Below are 14,309 nucleotides of genomic sequence, written 5' to 3'. Positions count from 1 at the left end.
TCAAATATGTCAACAAGTCCTATTGATTCTTCCTACATAATACAACTTGAATTTCCCAGTTCCTCTGCCAATCTCTAGTCCAGACTGTCATTTCTTCCCTAGCGTTTAGCCATAGCTTCCCAGCCATTCTCCTTTCACGCTTGCCCTCAGTCTCATCAACATAACCAAAAGATTGACCTTACAATGCAAATTTTCTCCCTTACTTAAAACTCTTCCATCATGTCGCACCTAATCTCTTTCTTAGGGCCTATCGGTCCTGAAAGATCTGATCCCCACTTACCTCTTCAAATGGTTTCTTCCCCTTGTTCACTCTGCTCCAGACCCCTGACTTCCTGTCAGCTACAAAAGAGGAGTCACAAACTCTGATGCCTACAGGGGCAGGTAGGTTTTGTTGATGAATGAAGGGGGAGGTGGGGTAGACCAGTGTATTCACATGCACTCTTTCCAACAGGAAGATGCTTCTTGGCCCCATGATTACAGAATCCCTATGTGGGTCCCTGATAGCCACATTTTCAGATTTTTCAAAAGAAGTCAGAAATCCAGGTTTTAAAAGTAATCACTCCATGCAAAAATACTGGTACAGAATTGTAATTTGTTTTAAACCACTGTGTAGGCCAAAAGATACCCATATATGGGAACCCTGCCTATGGCCATCAACTCTTCTAGCCAAAGCCATGCCAATCTCTTCCCATGTCTGTGATTTTGCACTCATTACTGCTTGTAAGGACTTCTTAGACCAATTTATGAAAAGTAGGTTCCATCACTGAAAATAGAAAAAGTAGACTATTTTTCTTCAGGTGTGATAATGGTTTAAGAGAGGAATAAATGAATGGGCTAGAGACAGAACAAGATCAGACATGTGTTGGAGACTGGTGAAGCTGTATTAGATGGGTATTTATTATACTTCTATCAACTTCTGTATATGTTTGAAATATTCCATAGTAAAAGTTACAAAACAGATTCTATTCTTCCCATCCTGCCTCATCTCATATTTGTTATATTTGTTTTATTGACCTCGTCACAATTTTAGATCATCTTGGTCTTCATCTGTCTTCCCAACAGAATGGAAGATCCATGAAGGCATGTACTGAAACAAGAGGGAAAGGGGCAGGGCACAACATTTAAAGAATGACATAGCTTGAGGACATAAACTGATTAGAATCAAATAGGTCTAAGATGGTGGACTAGTCGACTTCCACTAGACCTTGAGTCTCAGTATACGCTCACTGTAACACATCAGCAAGATAAATGACACACCCACAGGTACCATGACAGTTCCAAGGCTGACCATAAAGATCAAAAAGTAGGCAGTGGCTCAATTCTTGGAAATCCCCACCCCCTCCCCAAAATAGCTGGAATACTCCTCCCACTCATTAGCCTATGAAATTACCCACGCCTGTAAAAGCTGACAACCCCATACCCTGGGGCTGCTCTTGCCTTCTGAGATGGCCCACACTCTGTCTGTGGGGTGTGTTTCTCTCTAAATAAATCCTCTTCTTACCAATCACTTTGTCTCTCACTGAATTCTTTCTGTGATGAGACATCAAGAACCTGAGTTTCATTAAGTCCTGATACCAGGTATGTGATCTCAGTTAAAAGACCATGGGCTCAAGTCCCAATCTGTGTTTTGGCTGGGTTGGAGTCCAGGCCATGTGGGTTCAAGTCTCAACCTGAGTTACACGGTTTCAGTACCATTTCTGGGTTGTTCACCTTTGCTTCCTCATATTTTTTTTTGAATGAATGAACTAATAAGAAGAAGAAACTTGAGGTGGCAGTGAGAAAAGTTTACTTTGCTAAATGGAAAAGTAGTCTGGACAGGCACCTACTGAAGAGAAAGACTTGGTGTAGCTAGTTTTGGAAACACAACCTAGAAACATCTGTGACCAGAGCTTTATTCCTTTTCACAGGAGGGATGGAGATGCCCTTTGTCTGCTTATATATATATATATATTTTAAAAAGTCAGTGTTAAAATGTTAGCAAGACCTTATTTGTTTATTTAAATCATATTACTCTCTTTTAATTTTCTATAATGTATTTTAAACCCTTATAACGATCACATTCTTTGCTTTTCTGAAAGTTACAAATATTATGATCTTAAAATAACTTTTTTCCCCAACCTTTTAAAGCGATTGATGGTAGTGTTATATTTTTTATGTAAGAGCCTCCTGAGAGATAGCCAGAATAGCAGCATCATTAGGAGAGTTTGTCCAGTGGTGGGAGTGCACATGGTGGAAAGATACAGGATGGGTATAAAGGATGACACCAATTTTGCAGTGTATGAACGGACCACCCTCAGTGCTTTAAGTGTCTTCTGAAGACCACCCCCACCCCCCACCCCCCCACATCAGAATTACCTGGTTAAAATGGCAGATTCCTGGACAGCAACTCAAACCTAGAAATCTGAAGGGGAAGGAGATGATAGCAACAATAGGTATCTTAGTCTGTTCAAGGCTGCTTTAACAAAATACCATAGACTATGTGGCTTAAATAATAGAAACTTTTTCTCACAGTTCTGAAGCCTGGAAAATCCCACAATTTTGGAATTTTTAATCAAGGAAATGTAATCAAATCCAGGGTAAGTCAAGTTTAGAATTTGACTTATCCGGAAAATTCCATTGGCCCCTTGTAACTTCCTCAACTACTATAAATTTTGTCAATTCTTATATTTTTCTAACCTTGCATTGTGGTGTAGTCTCTAGTTTCTAGTAAATAATTCATTCTCTCAGAAAATATTATAAACTCTTTGAGTGCTGTATAGTCGAGGAGGAGCAGACAACATTAACACCATAGTCTATCCAGGCCCCACACCTGGCACTTTACATGTGGTATTTGATCTAATGTTCACATCAGCCTGAAAGGGTGAATGTTGGAGCAATATTGTAGATGCTCAGTACGCCTCTGGCTGCTTCCTCCCAAGGGGAAGGGGTTGGGTTACCCTGATCCCTGAACTGGTCTTCAGTTTTATGTTCCTGGACTCTATATTTGTCCATGCACAAGTACATGGCCATCTCTTATTGACAATTTCATGCCACTAAACTCACAGAAGACCAGTGAGAAACCCCCATACTAATGAACATCTTTTAAAAGAAGAGCTGTCAAGTGACCACTGTGATCAGCATAATCTTTCCCTGGAAACTGATTCACACAAGAAGCTAAGTCATATTCAGAAGGTTGCCTAATGAATACAGAGCAAAAGCCAAATTGTATGATTATTAAGCTCCAGAGCTAGCAGCCTCAAGAATTCTTCCCGAGAGGTTTTTTTTTAAATAAATTTATTTATTTATTCTTTTATTTAATTTTTGGCTGCATTGGGTCTTCACTGCTGTATGCTGGTTTTCTCTAGTTGCTGAGAGCAGGGACTACCCTTTGTTGCGGTGAGCGGGGTTCTCATTGTGGTGGCTTCTCTTGCTGTGGAGCACGGGCTCTAGGCGCGTGGACTTCAGTAGTTTTGGCACATGGGCTTCAGTAGTTGTGGCTTGTGGACTCTAGAGTGCAGGCTCAGTAGTTGTGGCGCATGGGCTTAGTTGCTCCGCGGCATGTGGGCTCTTCCTGGGCCAGGGCTTGAACCCGTGTCCCTTGCATTGGCAGGCGGATTCTTAACCACTGCACCAAGAAGGAAGCCCTGTCTTCCCAAGAGATTTAACTCCGAAATATACACTGTGATTTGCCCTCCAAACAGCTCAAAAACAATGCTGACATCACATGACTTGTCTCACTCTCTTTTCTCCTTTTCCTAACCTCTGCCTCAGGAATTCTTAATCTAATATAGGAGGCTCCAAAAAGGGCATGCAAAATTTGTGCATATTTTGTATATACTAGAGAAAGAGTTTGTACTATGCAATGAATTTGAAATATATACACATATAATTTTTAAAAATTAGTAATGTAGCGTAAGTTCATAGTAGCAGATTCTAATTTTTAAAAAATATAACAGGGCTTCCCTGGTGGCGCAGTGGTTGAGAGTCCGCCTGCCGATGCAGGGGACGCGGGTTCGTGCCCCGGTCCGGGAAGATCCCACATGCCGCGGAGTGGCTGGGCCCGCTGAGCCTGCGCGTCCAGAGCCTGTGCTCCACAACGGGAGAGGCCACAACAGTGAGAGGCCCGTGTATTGCAAAAAACAAACAAACAAACAAACAAAAATATATATATAACGAATATATGTACATATTTATATTTTCAATGCAATTATATTATATATAATTACTATACATATATTGTTCAATATGTATTTTTCCTATATCTTAGACGTCTTTTTGACATTTTTTGTAGCAACTACACAGTATACTATAGAATTGGTTTATCTTTATTTATCCATGTGTCCATTTATGTTGAATTGTGTTGTTATTGTCCTTCATGCTGTTTCTCTAAAGTGTCAAACAATTTCCTGCCTCAGACCTTTGGAGATCTCTTGCCCTAGACCTTCCCCTGGATGGTGCCCTTGTGCTCTCAGTTTCCTCAGAGAAACCATTCTACACCATCAAAATCAACCATCCCTCTCCCCATACTCGACTTCCTTAACTTGCTTTCTTTTTCTTCATAACTTTCTTTATAACTTTTTAAAGCAACCAGAAGTTACGGTGTTATCTGTGCTTATTCTCCGTCTTAGCTCTGAGTCCTGAGAGCAGTTTTTCCTTTTGTGCCTAGAAGAGATCCTAGTCGAGTTGACACTCAGAAAGTATTTGATGAGTGAATATCTAATTTTCACACTTTGTTACAAATATTCCATGTGTCCTAGAATTAGGATAATTAGTATATAAGAAAGTTCATTCAAATTGGGACAGACACTGCCAAATTATTCTCCTAAAATGTTACACTAATTCATACTGCTTAAAAATGTGTGAGACCATCTTTTCTCACACATCCTAACAGTAAATATCACTAAATTTACTTATATTAAGTATCATATTTCCCTTATGTTAAGTGGAAAATGGTTACTTAACTTTGTTTTAATTTGTATTTCTTAAAATACAAATTATTTCTTCAAATACAAAGTAGTTTTGAGTAAGTAAATATCTGTTTAATTATATTGATTATTAATCTTTTTTCATTTGTGACTTGCTTGTTCCATGCTATTACATTCTTAAAGGAGCCTCTGAAACAAAAGGTAAATTAACAGCTATTTCTCTTTTAATATTTTAGTCATGTTAATCCCATTATCTAAAATAGAAATAAAACAAACAAAAGAAATGGTAATAGAGTTCCTTACTATGTGCCAGAGCAATTCTATTCTGTATTATCTCATTTAATCCTCTCAGTAACCCTTTGGGTAAGTACAATTGTGATCCCCATTTTACAGATAACCAAAGAGGTACAGAGTTCAGGTGAAAAGAGCACAGTGCAGAGTAGCAGTATTGCTAGTAATTAGTGACATCATCATGTGGTCTTTATTCTCTGGAACTTCTGGGTTCCAGATACTGCTTGGGTGGATTACTCTGCTACAGTTGACAGACCTTACCCATTTGCATGCGGATTGTTCCAAATCACATGGTCAAGTTTTATAGATCAGGAAACTGAGAGATTAAGTAACTTCACTGGGCCCAAAGCAGTAGGCCCATCTTTCCAAACTAGATCTGTCTGCTTACAAAACTCGTGCTCTTTTCAGGACACTTCAGCCACTCAGGACAATGCTGGGCCAAAGTATTTGCTCAGAACATGTTTGTTAAGTTGGTTTTACTAGAGCTGAAGCAGAATGGACAAAGATTCACCATAATTAGGACATTTCTTCAATGCGGGGGGCAGTGTTCATACTGCCCAGGGCTGTCTAGAAGCTAGAATTTGGCTCATGTGACTCTATCAGTCTGCTTTGAGAAGCTCTGCCCTCAGGAAGTTTGGTGGGAAATAAATGGGAAGTAGGCTCTTTGTGAAGTGTCAGTACCTGGTTAGAAATCTCATATGCAAGGCTTAGAGACCAAAAAGCAAAGACATAGCAGGAAATAGACCTCGGGAAATTAACACAGCTAGAATTACATATTGGTAAATATGAACTCAACACAGGCTTTGAAAAATCTTTTTTCTTCATTATTATATTTACAACAAAAGCAAAAAAACAAAACAAAACAGAAAACCACATTACTATTGTGTTTTACTCCTTCCTCCCCCATAATATCTGATCTTGATAGTAAACCATGTGAATTAAAAAACAAAAGAGAATCTGAGGTCAGCTGGGAACACCAAGTCAGTTGTCACGTACAGCTATTTGCTTGCTAACCACTGTGTGCTTTGGGGATGATAGAGAATAGGAGGGTAAGGAGTGACTCATGCATTGCAGTTGGTAAGAAATGAAGAGTCTCTTGACCAAAATGATAAAAATTCTTCTCTCAGTATGTTGTTAATACCATTGTCTAAATATAATATTAGACATAATTTTTTAACCTAAACAAAAGAATAGTAGTAGTACCTTAATATGTACCAATGTTATCCTAATAACTTTACAGGTACTATTTCATTTAATCTTTGCAATAACCATTTTCTCACTAGATGACAGCAAGCTCTCCAATTTATCCCGAGAATTTGTTGAATGCTTAGGACCTGTCCAAAGACATGGGGGTCCCAAGAGAAGAAAGACAGTCCTTGTCTTGAGTTTAGAGTGTTGTTAAGGAGATAAAACATGATTACAGCAGGGACAAGTCAGACCACCCGTGCCAAAGGATGGATTATTTAATAAATGCAATTGAGACAATGAGCTTGCCATTTGGAATAAAAGAGAACATGAGACCCAAATCAAATCTTACATTAAAAAAATTCCAGATGCATCAAATATTTTAATGTAAAAACAATGAAAATGTATTGTGCTAGATGAAAATAAAGTGTGGGTGTATAACTTCATAATCTTGGAATGGAGACCATCTTTCTCACCATGACACAAAACCCAGACACCGTAAAGAAAAGACTATTAATCTTGACTACATAAAAGTTGAAACTAAGAACTTCTAGATGACCAACTCTATTACAAATATAGTTAAAGAAAAACTGGGGAGGGGGAGAGGGGAAAAGTTTGCAACCCTTATGACAAACTGCTTATTTCCCTAACATACAGAAAGTCTTGCAATTCAATAGGAAAATATTAAAAACTAAAATGGTCTTGGTTCACCAAGGAGGAAACCCAAATGGATGCAAACGCCAAAATGTTTAACAGTAATTATAGGAATTCATGTTGAAACAACATTGAGATTTTCTCAGGTAATAAATTAGTAAATATTTTCAAAAATGGGTATTATCCAGCATTATTATGTTGTGATGGAATAGGCAAATTCAATGGGAATATAAATTTATAAAGTCAGGGGCTTCCCTGGTGGCGCAGTGGTTGAGAATCCGCCTGCCAATGCAGGGGACACGGGTTTGATTCCTGGTCCAGGAAGATCCCACATGCCACGGAGCAACTAAGCCCATGCACCACAACTACTGAGGCTGCACTCTAGAACCCGCGAGCCACAACTTCTGAAGCCCACATGCCACAACTACTGAAGCCCGTGCGCCTAGAGCCCATGCTCCACAACAAGAGAAGCCACTGCAATAAGAAGCCTGCACACCACAACGAAGAGTAGCCCCCACTCGCCACAACTAGAGAAAAGCCCACGCGCAGCAACGAAGACCCAACGCAGCCAAAAATAAATAAATAAATAAATAAATAAAATAAAATAAAATCAGTACTCCCTTAAACATGAGCAAAGAGGGGCCTCTCTGTACTTTATAGAACCCCATTCTGGCCTTCATCTGCTGCATACCTCCACACTGGAGTAAGATTCTATGCGGTTGAGACAACAGACCCACCTGGAGCCCCTACCCCTCCCCTTCAAGATCATACTCCAAGTATTTAGGACCCTTCACTTCTCTGCGCAAGTGGCCCAGTGCCTATATCATAAACTACACAGACCTCTCTCCTTGGTCTATTTTCCTAAGGTCGGATTGTGCTGCTAATACCTTTGGCCTGAAAGGGCCACCAAAGTATGGCTGCTTGCAGAGCTATGGATAAAGCCTGAAGCTGAGGTATTCACAGGGAAGCATGAAAGGCTCTGCCTTGTGGAAAGGAGCCAGGGTTGGGAAGAAGAGGGGAGATGGTTCATGGGCTGTGGACCCACACATCATCTCAAACATCCTGGAACTTCAAGGTGTCTGAGAATTCTAAAGTTGAAGCTAGCCTTTCAGGTGATAATGAAGGTGTATTTGTCAAGGCAGGAGGATATAAAGTATGTCATTAAACAGTTTGTAGCTTGGTTTATTTTAAGTATTTGTGCATACTCCACTTGTGCGTCTGCTCTAGGTTCCACGGGTGTCAGGGTGGGTCTATGGGCAATCATTGTAGAGCAATATTTGGTAAATAAATTTTTTAATTTAGAAAATATTCATATTCATTTAACCCAGAAAGTCCCTGTTCAGAAATTTATGATGTGGAAATACTCGTATGTCATATAAGTACACACACTTTTATGTACAAAGGTGTTTATAACATCTTCATAATTATAACAATAAATGATAATAAAATGTGCCAAATACTTTACTGATAACTTAAAATATTGTCACTGAATCCCCCCAATTATATTAAATTACTTCCATTATTTCCATGTTATAGAAGATAAGATGAAAGTTTAAAAAGAATACCTAGTTTCTATTTACTTAGTTTATAAGTAGTAAAGCTGGGGAGCTGGGATTTTTTTTAACTTCTGATAATGACATTTTTCAAATTAAAAAAAAAAGTTTTGTATATATCTGACTATTGTACTATTTCTTTTCAAAAGTTAAAGAATAATACAGAGAAAGGCAAATAATAATACAAATAATACAGAGAAAGACAAATACTATATGATCTAATTTCAATAATTCTTCCCAATATGTCTCTTAGAGTTTTCTTTTGCTTTTTTCAAGCCAGGCTCTAATCAAAGTGGTGATGCCCTCCAGCCAAAGACTAGGAACATATGTGAACAAATCTGGATTGATTGATTCTGTGCAAGGAAAGAAAGAGCTGCCACGTGGAAGGGTGTGGGGCCTGGGGATTTTGCTTGGACTGGTCAAAAACAAGGACAATTCTAGGATTTTCTGGATTTTTATCTGGAAGCAGGAAGAACACAGCAGGAAAGAGGAACGTTTGGCCCTTTTGTGGTTTGGAAAATGTTCTTGTTTTGTCTGTTAGGCAGGACCTCAGAGTAGTCTTGTTCTTGTCGTGCTCCATCCATCAAAGTCACAGAGTGAAGGGACTTTGGTGCTCTGTGAAGCGTTTATGTTCACCAGGAGAACCCCATGACCCAGCTGTTAGAGTCAGGCCGGCTCAGCCAACAGCCGTCAGGGGCTGTTTTTTTTCTTCTCAGGATTCACATTATATTTGGTTGTTACGTCTCATTTTTCTCTTTTAATCTAATACGTACCTCCTGCTTTTTAAAAAATATCAACTTTTTGAAACCTAGGCCACTGGTCTTGTAGCCACATTTCTAGACAAATCTGATTATTTCTTTGTGATGGCATTTAACTTGTTCCAGTAAACTGGTAAATAGGTCCGAGGGCTTGGTAAGATTTATTTTTTAAAATGTATTTATTTTTGGCTGTGTTGGGTTTTTGTAGCTGCACACGGGCTTTTCTCTAGTTGTGGCGAGCAGGGGCTACTCTTTGTTGTGGTGCACAGACTTCTCATTTCGGTGGCTTCTCTTGTTGTGAAGCACGGACTCTAGGCATACGGGCTTCAGTAGTTGCAGCACATGGACTTAGTTGCTCTGTGGCATATGGGATCTTCCCGGACCAGGGATCGAACCTGTGTCCCCTGCATGGGTAGGCGGACTCCCAACCACTGCGCCACCAGGGAAGTCCACTTGGCAAGATTTAAATTAAACTTTTTGAGCAATAATACTTTAGAGGTGATGCAACGAGGATAATGCATCTTATCAGGGGATACATAATGTTAGCTCATCTCACCATTAGAAATGTTAAATTTGATAACTGGTTAAAGTGTGGACAGCAAACCTCTCCATTATAAAGGTATGTTCATTAGCCAATTAGTCTGTGGGATGATATTTTGGTAGTGTGCAAATATCCTCCTCCCCAAATCCTCCTCAGCATCTTTTGACTGTCCTTACCTGAGATGATTATTTCATCACGGATTGCAAAATGGTTATTCTTCTAATTCTATTGTTCCTTCTACATGTATTGGATGGCATTTTTCTATAAAGAATGTTTCCTTATGGTCTAGGGGATGAATGGCAGTTCCTCCTAAAAAAGGAAGGTGTATTTCATCCTTTTCCCCTTCAATGATGAATTTTAAGGTAAGAATTAGCCATATTAGTCACGTCAAATCATGACAAATGAGTGTTTTTCCACGTCCTTTTCTAGTATCACTAAGAATTCGTGGATCTTTGCTTATTCAATGCTTTACAAGAAATTATAATTAGTTTCCTTCTTGATGCTCAAATTGTCCCAAATTTGGTCAGTGGAACTCCTTGAAGTGGGCTACTATATTCTTCTGAAATGCCCCGTTAGTCTTTAATAGCTTCCTTAATTTATGGAAAAACAAAATGTCAAGTTTACTTGTACTATTTTCCCCCTCAGATCTGGAATTAACCATTCCTCTAAGAAGTTTAATTTTAGTGGGGAAAGGTATTTAGAAATTAAGATCTAGTTACTGGAGGTATTTATGGTTACTGGATTGTCGTTGCTTCTAGGTCCTTTCAGTAAACACAGCTAAAAAAAAAATACACACAAGAATTCATACTAATATTTCCAATTCAAATGTTGATAGCTTTATCTTACAATATACATAAATGAATTTAAAATTATAAATCAGTATTACTACTACTGATAGAACTACCAGGCAATATTTAATATTTCAATATTGTACTTTTTGTCCTTAAAGTATATATACAGTCAGATTACTATTTTCAAAAGTACATAAAATAATCCCTTTCTCTAAGTGAGTATGTTAAATTTGGTATATTATTTGTTTCCAGTTTTACACTTCATTTTTATTTCTCTTTGATGTATTTAAAAGTTTTTTGAGGGGGGGGAGCTTCGGAGCCACGGAGGAGAGCGCAACAGGGGTGCGGAGGGAAAGCGGAGAGATTGCCGCACAGAGGTTCGGTGCCGATCAGCACTCACCAGCCCGAGGGGCTTGGCTGCTCACCCGCTGGGCCGGGCGGGGCTGAGAGCTGAGGCTCAGGCTTCGGTCGGAGCGCAGGGAGAGGACTGGGGTTGGCGGCGTGAACACAGCCTACAGGGAGTTAGTGCACCACGGCTAGCCAGGAGGGAATCCGGGAAAAGGTCTGGACCTGCCGAAGAGGCAAGAGACTTTTTCTTCCCTCTTTGTTTCCTGGTGCGCGAGGAGAGGGCATTAAGAACGCTGCTTATAGGAGCTCCAGAGACGGGCGCGATCCGCGGCTAACAGCGCGGACCCCAGAGACGGGCATGAGACGCTAAAGTTGCTGCTGCCGCCACCAAGAAGCCTGTGTGTGAGCACAGGTCACTATCCACACCCCGCTTCCGGGGAGCCTCTGCAGCCCGCCACTGCCAGGGTCCCGTGATCCAGGGACAACTTCCCAGGGAGAACACACGGCGCGCCTCAGGCTGCTGCAACGTCATGCCGGCCTCTGCCGCCGCAGGCTCGCCCCGCACTCCGTACCCCTCCCTTCCCCCGGCCTGAGTGAGCCAGAGCCCCCAAATTAGCTGCTCCTTTAACCCTGTCCTGTCTGAGCGAAGAACAGATGTCCTCAGGCGACCTACACGCACAGGCGTGTCCAAATCCAAAGCTGAACCCCGGGAGCTGTGCGAACAAAGAAGAGAAAGGGAAATCTCTCCCAGCAGGCTCAGGAGCAGCAAATTAAATCTCTACAATCAACTTGATGTACCCTGCATTGGTGGAATACCTGAATAGACAAGGAATCATCCCAAATTGAGCAGGTGGACTTTGGGAGCAAAGATACATTTTTTCCCCCTCTTTTTCTCTTTTTGTGAGTGTGTATGAGTATGCTTCTGTGTGTAATTTTGTCTGTATAGCTTTGCTGTTACCATTTGTCCTACGGTTCTGTCCATGCGGTTTTTTTTCTTTTTAAAATTTTTTTCTTAATAATTATTTTTTATTTTAATACCTTTTTTATTTTATTTTATTTATCTTCTTTCTTTCTATTTTTTCTTCCTTTTATTGTGAGCCATGTGGATGAAAGGCTCTTGGTGCTCCAGCCAGGTGTCAGGGCTGTGCCTCTGAGGTGGGAGAGCCAACTTCAGGACAGTGGTCCACAAGAGACCTCCCAACTCCACGTAATATCAAATGGCGAAAATCTCCCAGAGATCTCCATCTCGATGCCAAGACCCACCTTAACTCAATGACCAGCAAGCTACAGTGCTGGACACCCTATGACAAACAACTAGCAAGACAGGAACACAGGCCAATCCATTAGCAGACAGGCCGCCTAAAATCATAATAAGGCCACAGACACCCCAAAACACAACACCAGATGTGGACCTGCCCACCAGAAAGGCAAGATCCAGCCTCATCCACCAGAACACAGGCACTAGTACCCTCCACCAGGAAGCCTACACAACCCACTGAACAAACCTTAGCCAGTGGGGACAGACATCAAAAACAATGGGAACTATGAACATGCAGCCTGCGAAAAGGAGACCCCAAACACAGTAAGTTAAGCAAAATGAGAAGACAGAAAAACACAGCAGATGAAGGAGCAAGGTAAAAACCCACCAGACCTAAAAAATGAAGAGGAAATAGGCAGTCTAACTGAAAAAGAACTCAGAATAATGATAGTAAAGATGATCTAAAACCTTGGAAATAGAATAGAGAAAATAAAAGAAACATTTAACAAGGACCTAGAAGAACTAAGAGCAAAAAACAATGTTGACCACCACAATAAATGAAATTAAAAATTCTCTAGAAGGGATCAATGGCAGAATAACTGAGGCAGAAGAACAGATTAGTGACCTGGAAGATAAAATAGTGGAAATAACTACTGCAGAGCAGAATAAAGAAAAAAGAATGAAAAGAACTGAGGACAGTCTCAGAGACTTCTGGGACAACATTAAACGCACCAACATTCGAATTATAGGGGTCCCAGAAGAAGAAGAGAAAAAGAAAGGGACTGGGAAAATATTTGAAGAGATTATAGTTGAAAACTTCCCTAATATGGGAAAGGAAATAGTTAATCAAGTCCAGGAAGAACAGAGAGTCCCATACAGGATAAATCCAAGGAGAAACATGCCAAGACACATATGAATCAAACCATCAAAAATTAAATACAAAGAAAAAATATTAAAAGCAACAAGGGAAAAACAACAAATAACATACAAGGGAATCCCCATAAGGTTAACAGCTGATCTTTCAGCAGAAACTGCAAGCCAGAAGGGACTGGCAGGACATATTTAAAGTGATGAAGGGGAAAAACCTACAACCAAGATTACACTACCCAGCAAGGATCTCATTCAGATTTGATGGGGAAATTAAAATCTTTACAGACAAGCAAAAGTTAAGAGAATTCAGCACCACAAAACCAGCTTTACAGCAAATGCTAAAGGAACTTCTCTAGGCAGGAAACACAAGAAAACAAAAAGACCTACAATAACAAAATAATTAAGAAAATGGGAATAGGAACATACATATCGATAATTACCTTAAATGTAAATGGATTAAATGCTCCAACCAAAAGATGTAGACTGGCTGAATGGATACAAAAACAAGACCCTTATATATGATGTCTACAAGAGTCCCACTTCAGACCTAGGGACACATACAGACTGAAAGTGAGGGGATGGAAAAAGGTATTCCATGCAAATGGAAATCAAAAGAAAGCTGGAGTAGCAATTCTCATATCAGACAAAATAGACTTTAAAACAAATACTATTACAAGAGACAAAGAAAGACACTACATAATGATCAAGGGATCGATCCAAGAAGAAGATATAACAATTGTAAATATTTATGCACCCAACATAGGAGCACCTCAATACATAAGGCAAATACTAACAGCCATAAAAGGGGAAATCGACAGTAACACATTCATAGTAGGGGACTTAAACACCCCACTTTCACCCATGGACAGATCATCCAAAATGAAAATAAATAAGGAAACACAAGCTTTAAATGATACATTAAACAAGATGGACTTAATTGATATTTATAGGACACTCCATCCAAAAACAACAGAATACACATTTTTCTCAAGTGCTCATGGAACATTCTCCAGGATAGATCATATCTTGGGTCACAAATCAAACCTTGGTAAATTTAAGAAAACTGAGATCATACCAAGTATCTTTTCCGAACACAGCGCTATGAGACTAGATATCAATTACAGGAATAAATCTGTAAAAAATACAAGCACATGGA

The sequence above is a fragment of the Delphinus delphis genome, chromosome 1 (genome assembly GCF_949987515.2).
Source record: "Delphinus delphis chromosome 1, mDelDel1.2, whole genome shotgun sequence".
Lineage (NCBI taxonomy): Eukaryota > Metazoa > Chordata > Mammalia > Artiodactyla > Delphinidae > Delphinus > Delphinus delphis.
The sequence above is the reverse complement of the archived record's forward strand: the minus strand, read 5'-3'. Positions refer to the sequence as shown.